The following is a 9,575-nucleotide window of genomic DNA, read 5'->3' as shown; positions in this document are numbered from 1 at the left end:
AGGTATAATGTTAGGTATATAATTAGAAAGCTGTCAAGCTAGTGGGAAAACATAAATGAACTGTCAACGTTTCGTTATATCCTCTTTAATATAATTTAAAACTTGAATAATTAAACTTTTTTAGATAGTCTTCACATTCAGCAATTGACTTTCGTGTTCGTTTACTTTCCTTGCTAACCGACAAGACATGTGAACGTTACTCAGTTTGTATTATCTGCTTATGACATCAGCAAGCATTCCTAACCTGACATCATCTTTATTCACATTAATAAATAATGTTGGAGTCCACTTTCTATGCAGCCCCTAAAAATCATACCTAAATGGCCGTTAATTCTAGATGATTGATTATTTTATGTGCTTTCGGCATCCTTTAATTTTCTTGAGGTATACTTGAGCACCTTTTCTACGTGAATCGAGTCTTTGTGTCAAAGCATCGTTACACACAACAAGAAATAAAGGTATTAGGGGCGACAATATTAGAGACGACAATGAGTATTAGCGGCGATACATGACAACACGCGTTTGTGTTGTCGCTAAAAGCGTCCTGTTGCCTCTAAAGGGTCGCCTCTAATGGTGTAGATCGGCGATCCATGTGACTTCGTCAAGAGTCAATCGTGGCCTTTCCTTTTTGAACTGATCCGACGGGCAGGGTTCTTCCGTATCAAAGCAATAGCAACGACACCAATAGAAACATCGTCGTCGTAGCTACTAGTCACCAAAAAAGACGCGGGATCTGTTCCCTCCATCTTGTCGCCGCAATTACCGCATTGTCGCCATAAATAGGGTCGTCGCTAAAGGGTTTGTCACCTTTACCCCTGAATCGTGTCTACCCCTGAATCGTGTCTCAGGTGACAGCAAAAAAAAAACTCACTCTCCTCTCCATCTATGAGTCCAAAGGCAAGGTAAGAATAAGAAAGGGTTTACCTAATGGAGATATTTTCCGCGGAAGACAACACACAAAACATTGATTTCTCCGGCGACCACAAACACGAAAGCCTCTCCTTTCTCCTTTCCACTTCACTCCTCCTCTCCCCCACTTCATTTCACTTGGCCGTGATACATTTTTCGGCGAGAACTCGGTTGTGGTACTAGCTCCCTTCCCTCTTTTTCTTTCAATTTATTTTCTTAAACAAAATTGCATGGTAATTTCAGATTTTGGTGTGAATTTAGTGGTTTCACAGTGAGTTCTTTTCTGAAAAATTACTTCTTGGGTGACTACGTTTTTTCTGACGACCACGACCACAACACCACCACCATAGCAATTTCCATGTAATTTTTTCTTTCTTTTTTTATTTTTATTGTAGGTATATATATATATATATATATATATATATATATATATATATATATATATATATATATATATATATATGAAATGTTGGTATTGATTTGTATGTAAAATGTATGTATGTATGTATGTATATATATGTGTATATATATATATATATATATATATATATATATATGTGTGTGTGTGTGTATTTGTATATGAAATATATGTGTATGTATGAAAAAATGTGTGTATAAGAGTATTGGTATGTGAAATGTATGTATATGTGAAAAATATATGTATATGGGTGTAGATATATGAAAAAAATACATATTAAAATGTATGTATGTATATGGAATGTATGTATTTGTATCTTAAATATATATATATATATATATATATATATATATATATATATATATATGAGTATATCTATATTAATATGTATGTATATGTGTGGATATATATGTAAAATGTATCTATATGTATGTAAAAATGTATATGTGTGTATATTTTTGTATATGATGTTATAATTGCAAAAATGTATATGTATGTGTAATTGTATGTGGAATGTATATGTATGTGTATTTGATGTTATAATGTGAAATGTATATGATTTGTGAAAACCGTCAATTTCTGGTCAAGTCAAAGTCAAATAAAGTCAACAAGTCCAACCGATCAACTCCGTTAACCCTTGTATATTAGGGTTTACAATATGTTAGCTACGGTACAACTCGCTATTTTAATAAGAAATTATCACTTGGAAAGTTCGTATGATCGAAATTCTTAAACCCTAAACGGTACAAGTGGGGTAACAAAACGATAAAACACTAAGGCATACCCTTTGGAGGCGTGTAAGACTCTTGAACATGGCTTAACGAGGTTCACAAACCTTGCCTTACGAAGTTAAACACTCACAAAGGACGCAAACGAAGTCTCTCTCAATCTCTCTTTATAAACCTCTCTCTATCTAAAATCTTTCCCAAATCTCTCCAAGTATGTGAAATCTCCCAAATCTCTTCAAGTATGTGAAATCTCTCCCAAATCTCTCCAAGTATGTGAAATCTCCCCCAAATCTCTCCAAGTATGTGAAATCTCTCCCAAATCTCTCCAAGTATGTGATATCTCTCCCAAATCTCTCCAAGTATATGAAATCTCTCCAAGTATGTGAAATCTCTCCCAAATCTCTCTCAACTTTCTATAATCACTCGGGACATCTCGACCCTTGATTTAGTCAAAAACCGCTCGAAAACGAAAGTTTATGCGAAAAACAGCTCTATTAAAGCGAAAGCCTCTTAGAGGCGAAACCCTAAGAAGCCTCTCTTGGACCGAAACCTCTCCTGGACCGAAATCCCTTGCGAGGACCGAAGGTAGCATTAAGAACCAAACCATGAGGGCCGAACCTACACAAGACCGAAACCGAACCTCGCATGGACTGAAACCGAGACTGCGTCGGGCCGAGCCTTCACCTTCGCTTCCTCTCCCTTCTCGCCTACGAAACCTTTCGGCCGAACCACTTTCGGTTCTCACCAACAACCGAACTTCGGTTCTATTCATCCATGGACCGAACTTCGGTCCTCCCCTCAGATTTTTCGCTAAATTCGCACCAATTCTCGATTTTCGACCATTTTCGCATTCTAAGCCCGTTTTTCAGGATTTTAACACAGGATTTTCACCTAAACTCGTATTTTAACATAAGAGACCCTAAATATTCATATTTTAATCATATTTGGAGGAAAATCATTGCCTAAGAATAAAATCTAGTTATTGAAATATTTAGGTGGAGTGTTGACTTATCCTTTGGGCAAGGACACAAGCAACCTCCCACACCCACTCCATGACCATACCCAGCCACTATTCATCATTATTCAGTCAATCATTGTCCTTTATACATTCATTTTTCCAACCATACTCTTGAACAAAAGCTGGAAATCCTTATCTCTCTTCCCATTTCACTCGTTCACCAAAAAGTAAGACCCATTTCTCTCTCACTTCTCTCTCAAAAATTCGAGGATTCAAGGGTTGATCCCAAGTTCTTCATCTACTCCTAGTAAGTAATATCACTCCTCACATGATTATTTCACTTTCTTTCTACTAAAATCATGGATGTCTTACACAAACATCATCATATTCGTGTTAGATCTTCGAATCTTCAAGGCATCTTCTAAGTGTTCTTGAGTTGAACACTTCCCTTCTTCAATATCCATCCACTGAAATCACAGAAGGTGAGTTCATACCCCTATCTTTTCATGTTTTTCTTATGTTTTAGGGGGGGGGATACAAGTTAAAACACCAAGAACACAACTAAACTCAAACATCAGCTTTCAACAGAAAAGTTAATGTTCATTCACGGACTATTTTGAACATCTTAAGCTTTTTAGTTTTCAAAACTGTATTAGATGAAAATATTTCAGGTTTATACATTTAAAATGACTTCTTGCACATATTCACACGATTTTTCTACAATTTTTGGTGATTTTTACAAAACTGTATATAACTGCAGCTACGATTTCGGACCAGTAAAATAGGTAATAAAAGAAAACAACACCTAACACTAGCGCCTACAATAGACGTAACCAACTCAACTAATCAAACATTTGTAAAGATTTTAACAAAACTTATATATATCATACCAAACCGCATCAAGGCCCGGGGCCGTCACTCAACTTGTCCCTCTATTCGGTCCGGCCTGATGATACCTACCCTACTTAGTACTTACTTTATGCTAATTGGCACATGTGCATGATTAATCGTGTTATCAATAGCATTACAGTTTGCTAAATGTTCCCCATTCAACAATCGGATAACATGTTAGATGAGTTGAGTGGTGCTATGTCTTTACTATATTAGATTTGAACAGTAGATACCACCAAATCCGTATTCGCATGATGAATGGAAAGCTGCCTTTAAACCACATGAATGCTTATATGAGTGCTTGGTAATGTTGTTTGGTGTCTGTAATGCCCCTAGCATATTTATGTGTGTCATGAATCCGACATTATGACCTGACAAATTTGTCGTCTTTTATTTTGATTATATTTTAATCAATAGTACCAACTCTACCGTACACGTTTACACTTTTGATTGAGAGAGATCTTATTGGTCCTTCATGGGAACAAATTCTATGTTGATGCTAAATGTGTTGTTTAATTGTTAAGTTCGTATTTTTGGTTATGTGGTGTGCCAAGATGGACTTTGTGCTCATCAGTAAAGTTGTTGTCAAGCACAGGCCACACCGATGTCAAATCGATCACGCTCACTACAAGAATAATGACCATTAGTGGCGAAGGGCGTCGCCGCTAAAGGTCCCGATTGTCTAATACCTTTAGCGGCGACGTGTCACCGCGAAAGGGTCGCTGCTGTTGGTTCGTCGCTAATACCCATTTGTCGCTGCTAATGCTTATAGTCGCCGCTAATACCATGTCGCCACTAATACTTTCCGTCGCCACTAAAAATGTCGCCGCTAATTAGAGTTTTCTCTTTTTTTAGTATTTTTTTTAAAACATTCATTCCATATACAAAACAAACAGTATAAAATTATAAAAACTGTTATAAAAATATAAAATCGTTATAAAAACATATAACCAAAATCACATCCATACATACACAAATATATACATAATACACATACAAAAACATATACATACATATACAAAAACACATGTACATACATGATACACATACTAATACACAAATACATACATAATACACATGAAAACACACACACACACACACACACACATATATATATATATATATATATATATGTATATATACACATATATATGTATATATATGCATACTAATACACAAATACATACAAAATATACATATGAATACACATACATATATAAAATACACATTCTACATACAAAATTTAAAATAAACATATAGAAAACATGTGGTAACGTGTAATCCGGCAAAGAAGCATGGTGGTGACAAAGAGAAATGAGTTCACAGAAGAGGGAAGAAGGAGCTGAAGGGGGTTATATGTGCGAAGAGAGTTAGCGGCGACGACTTTTAGCGGCGACAACTTTGAGGGGAAACTTTGTCGGTCAAAATTTTCGAGTATTAGCCGCAAAGCTGTCGCCGGTATTGGTATGTACGATATCGATTTTCAGTCATTGGATTAGGAAAAAAATCAACGGCTAGGGTTTCACCTCATATTTTGACGCGGATCGGGGTCGATAGGCATTAGCGGCGACACATAACGTGAAAGTTATGTGTCGCCGCTAAAGGTGGCTGTCGCCGCTAAAAGCATCCCGCAAATACCCATTATTCTTGTAGTGGCTACATATATATATATATATTTTTTGTCGTTTTCTTGCTTTTGTTTGATTGCTTCTTTAACAATTGGCAATAAAAATGGCAATCGTCCACATATCATATATATATAGACTATCAACCGATACAAACTAAGACATAACAATCGTACATCTTGAAATGAATATTACAGTTAAACGATCGACAAGGTATTAATTAGTGCTTTGGATTTTGATAGTAAATCTTTAGCTTTTCTGGCTTGAAGAGATTCTTAGAAGTATATGTGGAGTTATAAACATCCCCCAGAAGATCATACTGAAGTCTAGCATATAAAATAACTGGTATGGAAGCAATTGCACTGATAACAATAGGTATCCATATCATGTTTTGATAAAGGACGAAAAAACTAACACTAAAAGCGACCATCATGGCTGCGATAGAAAAGAATAGTGTTGTTAGGCCTCTCATCAACCTTTTCGGTAATAATTCCAAGAAATCATGTTCAGCATATCGAGATGTGAGGATAGATAAAAATATTAGGAGTGAAACGGACGAGAATGTCAAAGAAATGGCATCCGATATGACAAATACTATGAAAGATCTTTTTTGAAAGAACATAGGAACACCATTAGTTTGATTATAACCACCAGGAACAGTAAACGCTGCTGCAAAAACAATGGTAGCTATAAGAGCTGCCACCACCATACTTTGACTAGCTGTCTCTTTCATCCACTTTTCACCTGAAGCGAGTAGCTCTTTGTGCTCCTTGCTGAACAGTTCATGCGGTGTTAAACCATCATTGTTCTTCCTTTCTCTATAAGAAGGAGGAATCATACCTTCTACTTCCTACGTACACAAAAGAAATGTTAAATCACTTTTGTTTGGTTTGTCCACTTTGAAACTTTCTATTTTAAAACAATTTTATCTATTCTTGGATGATAGAGTAGAAGCAACTGAAGTAATAACTTCTAGTTGTATGAAAGACGAAAGTGCAGAGATGTAAAGAGAGAGCTAATGTCTTAGAGAGAAAGAATTAAAGTTCCTTGAACCACAACAACTCTCGTTGCATTTGAAGAGCAACCCCTGAAATTACTTGAAGTCTCTTTTTCTTTGCACACTTCCCAACTAAATGTAACATATTATTTCCTTTCCGGTCCTTCATAGGTGTTATCATATCTTTCATCGAGCCAATCTCATGAAGAAGATTGTAGATACCCTCATGACGATGTGAGATAGCAACATGAAATATAGTTTGCTCGTTATCATTTGTCTTCCATATTAAATCTGGATATTGGCGAATGAGCTCCACTAGAAATTCAGTGTTTCCCATCTCTGCAGCCACAAATAGTACACGTGAAGAAAACTTTTGATTTACACTTTTTGCTTCATGATCGACTGGCTTTCTACTCCATAGGTTATGAATTCTATTGGGCATCTTCGCAACATTTTCCAAAATGGACCCAAGTAGTTGCTCCACATCTTCCTTTTCAGTTCCACTATTTGTAGGTTGGTCAGGTGGCCCTCTGATGATAGTATTGATTTCATCCTTCGATAATTTCACAATTTCTGACCAAATAATTTTTAGTAATTCCATGGCATCGGTTTCTTTTTCAGAAGGCCCAACCTTCACATGAATCAACGCCAAAACTGAAACCCATAACCAAATATGAAATCAAATAGGTGGATAAAAATGAGTTGATAAGCAAAATATAAGAGTAGAGATATTCACTTGGACATATGATTCGCCAGATAAAATGCGGTTTTATCCCCTTAAATGCGTTAGGTTTTCTAGCCAAAACTCCAAGTAAAATCCCACTTTTTGCAAGCAATGGCCATCGAGACACTATTCTCAATGCAATATCTACATAATTTGTTACAACATTTAATCAGGGAAAGTATTAATTACATCAAACGCAACAGATATCATTCAACTTTTTTTGAAGCACATATGAAAACATTTATAAAACAGCAAGAAAGGAGCAACCACACATACCATATTGATCAGCTTCCACACATTTCTGTAGAACCCAACTGCGATTCTTATCTGTCCAACAATCTCCATACATTTCCTTAGATTTATCATAAAGATAATTCACCATTTCATGTTTTCCAAATAATGATGCCATATAGAGTGGCATCATTCCATTACTGCCATTGATATCCCCAAGGTTCCCGTTCTTTTCCAACATAGTCATAAACGGTTTTGACATTTCCACCGGCTGCTGCTAAACAAAATGCAGTATTGTCATTATCATTCTTGAGTTCTAACTGTTCCCTTGTCATCTTGTTCACCAGATTTTGTACAAACTTTTCTATCTGTTTGCTGCTTTTCGCAGATGCTGCAATGTGAAGTGCAGTATCATAGTTTTCACTTATGGCATATCCTACCAGATCTAGATATTGATGTTTATCAAGGATGACTTGAGCTGCTTCCCAATCACCATTGATTGATGCATTATAGAGAGGAACGCAAATGCTGAGGTACTGAGCTCTATTCCCTATTAAGTAACAAAAGTGAGGTTAGTTAAGAGTTGACAATTAGGTATCTTTTTTCCACCACATGAACACTAAGCCCATTGTATTTAGGTTTTTTTTATTGAATCTCCAAAAAGAAATATCATTTCTAGGATCTTCGGCCTTGTAAGGTCTAAACTAATAACGGGTGTTTGTCATCAAGAGTTAGTTAGTATAGTGGAGGTATCCCTTTTGGTCTTAAACCGATTTGTATGAGATTAATGGGTTAAAAGAATTTTTTCAAAACAAAAAATCTTTAAAAATTGAAAAAGTTGTTGGAGAACATTTTAAATTAAACAAAAGCTTTTTCGATGATTGTCGTGGTTCTCATAGGATTTAAAACAATTATAAAGACACGACTTAAAGGTAACACAAATATGCAAAATACAAAAAAAAACATCTTTTATGGGGATCATATAATGAGTTTTTCATTTGGTATTTTCCATGAAGAAAATGCTTCATAAAAAACTCCTATTTTTCTTCTTAAATGTGTAGCAATATTGAAATGATTAATAATAATATGTTAACCGAAAATGTCATCATGCTCAATATAAAAGTTTACCAAGTAGATCTCGAATAGGTAGGTTTCGAATTATTGTTTTTGTTCTTGATGGTTGTGGTCGTGGTGTTGCAACTCCTAGGGCCGTTGTGTTTGTGGGGTTCATTTCTGGGAGTTCTTAATTACTTCACCTGTATACTCACATCTTAGTAATTAGAAGCCAAAAATGGACACCATGAAGATAGCACTTAGTGTGGTTGAAACTAACTCTAAATCATAGTAAAGAGAAATTTGCACTTACAGCGTCCTTATGAATGTCTCTGAATTAATGCATAGTAGGAATGAGGAGTTGATGACATGGATTTATGTATGAAGAACTTGATGGACTAAGTATGTAAGTCATCGTCAACGCTTATAAAAAAACAAAGTCATCTCAATAGATCTGAAATAGAGCCATTAAGGCAATGTTAGGTATATAGCATAAAAGCTGTCAAGTTAGTGGGAAAACATAAATGAACTGTCGACGTTCCCATATGTCCTTTTTAATAAAATTTAATGTTTTCATAATAATAAAATAAATACCAAAAGTTGAATAATTAAACTTTTTCATATAGTTTGACTTGAACGACATATCTATAACAATAATAAAAAATTTGTTATTACTGAATTACATTAACAAAAAATATTACCGGCCCAAATAATCCTTTTGCAGAACTATTCAAAATCCTCATACTCAAAAGAAAAATAAATAAATAATAAAAACGAAAGCGAAATAGATGGTGTTAAATTCGTAACAAACCAAAAATGAAATCAATCATACTTGGATTTATCTTAAAGATTTATATTGGGATCTTAAGATCCCATTTAAGATTTTAAAGTTTTATGACTTTATCCAGCTCATTTCATCTTACCACTTTAGCATTTATTAATTACTATTATATTGTTGAGTCTCAAAATTTATTCATTTAATTTTGAAATCGTACATCGCAAGTTGCAAGAAGTGTCATGGAACATCATCGATTCATCAAT

At 35.1% G+C, this 9,575-nt stretch overlaps 1 pseudogene; it reads right to left on the bottom strand.

The window, feature by feature from the left end:
• Positions 1-5,575: 5,575 nt before the first annotated feature.
• Positions 5,576-9,003, bottom strand: LOC111903466 (uncharacterized; annotated as a pseudogene).
• Positions 9,004-9,575: the final 572 nt, after the last annotated feature.

The sequence above is a fragment of the Lactuca sativa genome, chromosome 1 (genome assembly GCF_002870075.4).
Source record: "Lactuca sativa cultivar Salinas chromosome 1, Lsat_Salinas_v11, whole genome shotgun sequence".
NCBI classification, from domain to species: Eukaryota; Viridiplantae; Streptophyta; class Magnoliopsida; order Asterales; family Asteraceae; genus Lactuca; species Lactuca sativa.
The sequence above is the reverse complement of the archived record's forward strand: the minus strand, read 5'-3'. Positions and strand labels throughout refer to the sequence as shown.